The sequence below is a fragment of the Lactuca saligna genome, chromosome 6 (genome assembly GCF_052625555.1).
Source record: "Lactuca saligna cultivar CGN05327 chromosome 6, ASM5262555v1, whole genome shotgun sequence".
NCBI classification, from domain to species: Eukaryota; Viridiplantae; Streptophyta; class Magnoliopsida; order Asterales; family Asteraceae; genus Lactuca; species Lactuca saligna.
This window is the reverse complement of record NC_136422.1, coordinates 166,724,184-166,727,483: the sequence shown is the minus strand read 5'-3', so window position 1 is coordinate 166,727,483 and position 3,300 is coordinate 166,724,184.

Sequence of the window (3,300 nt, the reverse complement as noted above, 5' to 3'; positions counted from 1 at the left end):
AGGAGGACTTGGGGTGAATACCGACGCGGTGTAATTGGTAGTATTGGGCCCGTACTACCAAGGACGCCGGGTCAGTAGGCAGCCCAAGTAAGAACCCCTGAGTATCGGAGACTGAGTAGGACTGCATTATCGAGTGCGATTTTGCCCGATAGAGTCTCTGATATTTTTATGTTGTATTTCAGAGACATCATGGTTGGACCTCGACACAGACCTGGCACGAGTAGAGTGACTGACGAGGAGCTTCGTCAGATGATTCATGAGGAAGTAGCTGCAGCGATCCGGGCCGAGATTCCGGAGATGTTTGGGTCTATTAAGACCACGCTGATGGAGACATTTGATGAGCGGTACGCCGCGTTGTCTGAGGCTGCCGCCGTTGCAGCTACCGCAGCTGTGGCTGCTGCCAGACCACAGGGGGGTAACTCGTTGCTGTTCCGGGAGTTCAGCAACACGAAACCACCAGAGTTTGACGGGACGCAGGATCCGATTGCTGCGATGAGGTGGATTGATGATATTGAGGGATGCTTCTATACTTGTTCATGTCCGGAGCATCTGAGGGTGCGGTTCACCTTGAACCAGCTCCGCCTGGGAGAAAAGGATTGGTGGAAGTTCGTGACGGCGAACTTCACTCTTGCGGAGGTTTCAGCCATGACTTGGGAGAGGTTTACTGCTATGTTCAGAGACGAGTATGTTCCCCCGGTAGAGAGGGAACGATTGGTTCAGGAGTTCTTGACCCTCAAGCCGGGTAACGATTCGGTTACAGTGATCACGCGGAAGTTTCACGAGCAGGCGATGTTCTGCCCCGAGCAGGTGTCCACGGAGCAGGCTCGGATGAGCCGGTATTTGGGAGTGCTGAGGAGAGACATCCGGGAGTTCGTATCGAACTCGTCATATCAGACTTTTGCTGAGCTTCAGGCGAATGCCAGGAAGCGGGAGATCGAGTTGGAGACCCAGGCCAGGGAGGAGGTCGAGTCTCAACGGGCGGATCGGCGGCCGGCTCAGTCACAGCCGGCAGCCAAGCGGACCAGGTCCGATGATTTGAGATCCGGAGGACAGAAGAGCCGCACTTGTGGGAAGTGCGGCAAGGGTCACGAGGGGGCATGTCGATCGGGTGCTTGCTACAAGTGTGGAAAGGAGGGGCACATTGCGAGGGATTGCCCCAAGGGATTTATGGTTTGCTTCCATTGCAACCAGACTGGCCATCGGAAGGCCGAGTGCCCCCAGCTTCGCCAGGGATCTTTGCCTGCTGCCAGGGTACCTGAGGTTCGACCAGTGAAGACCGAGGCCCCGAAGGCTCGTGGGAGAGCTTTCCAGTTAACTGCGGAGGAGGTCCGCGCGGCACCTGATGTAGTGGCCGGTATGTATTCTTTCATGAATTTACATTTATGCTGAGATATTATGCTTATATTGCTATCTGCGTAGGTACTTTTCTTGTGAATCATGTGCCTGCTTTGGTATTATTCGACTCAGGTGCGAGTCGGTCCTTTGTTTCGTTGGCTTTTAGCCAGCACATCGATATCGATCGGGAGACGATGAGTCGTCCCCTGCGAGTTGCTATAGCAAACGAGAGAGCGGTATACGCCACCGAGGTGATTCGAGGATGCGTGCTCGAGATTTTTGGGGTCGAGTTTCCTATAGACCTGGTCCCTATAGCTATGGGGGATGTTTGCATTATCGTGGGCATGGATTGGTTGAGTAAGTTTGGAGCAGTCATTGACTGCGAGAGACAGCTGGTGATGATTCGAGACCCTAGTGGGGGAGTGCTCACGGTTTATGGCGAAGGGACCCGGTGTGGGTCGGCGTTTTGTTCAGCGGCCAGGGCAAGGCAGAGTCTACAACAGGGCTGTGATGGATTCATAGCCTATGTGATGGATACTCGTGTGACCGCGGAGAGTCCCAATTCGATTGATGACGTTCCGGTTGTATGCGAGTTTGCGGATGTGTTCCCCGAGGAGTTACCAGGTGTGCCTCCGGAGAGGCAAGTGGAGTTTCGTATCGATTTGGTTCCGGGAGCGGCGCCCATCGCCAAGGCGCCTTACCATCTCGCTCCACCGGAAATGCAGGAATTATCCTCGCAGCTTCAGGAGCTGTTGGGGAAGGGATTCATTCGACCGAGTAGTTCGCCTTGGGGAGCGCCGATTTTGTTCATCAAGAAGAAGGATGGTTCACATCGGATGTGTATCGATTATCGGGAGTTAAACAAGTTGACGATTAAGAACCGATACCCGTTACCTAGGATCGACGATCTGTTCGATCAGTTGCAGGGGGCATCTTGGTTTTCCAAGATTGACTTGAGGTCGGGATATCATCAAATGAGGGTTCGCGAGGAGGATATCCAAAAGACTGCCTTCAGGACTCGTTATGGACATTATGAGTTCGTGGTGATGCCTTTTGGGCTCACCAATGCCCCGGCCGCATTCATGGATCTCATGAACAGGGTGTGCCGACCGATGCTGGATCGGTCGGTGATCGTATTCATCGATGATATTTTGGTGTATTCGAGGACTAGGGACCAGCACGAGGAACATTTGCGGGAGATTCTTCGGGTTTGAGATCGGAGAGACTGTATGCCAAGTTCTCCAAGTGTGATTTCTGGTTACGAGAGGTCCAATTCCTCGGGCATCTTGTGAACCAGAAGGGGATATTGGTCGACCCGGCCAAGATTGAGGCGGTGTTGAGGTGGGAGGTGCCGAGATCGCCCACCGAGATCAGGAGTTTTCTGGGTTTGGCTGGATATTACCGCAGATTTATCAAGGATTTCTCCAAGATCACTGTGCCACTTACTAGGATGACACGGAAGGGTGTTGCGTTTTCATGGGGACCGGAGCAGCAGTCCTCATTTGAGACGCTTCGTCAGAAATTGTGCGAGGCTCCGGTGCTTGCACTCCCGGAAGGGATAGAGGATTTTGTGGTATACTGTGATGCCTCTATATCGGGTTTGGGGGCGGTACTTATGCAGAGGGGTCATGTGATAGCGTACGCTTCGAGGCAGTTGAAGCCTCATGAGTCGAGATATCCCACGCACGACCTGGAATTGGGGGCGGTGGTGTTTGCCCTCAAGATCTGGCGACACTATTTGTACGGGGTTCGGTGTACGATTTACACGGACCATAAGAGCTTGAAATACTTAATGGATCAGCCAAATCTGAATATGCGGTAGAGGAGGTGGTTGGATGTGGTGAAGGATTACGATTGTGAGATCCTGTACCACCCGGGCAAGGCTAATGTGGTAGCCGACGCATTGAGCCGTAGGGCGGATAATGCCCCTATCCGAGATATTTGTATGAGGTTGACGGTTTTGAC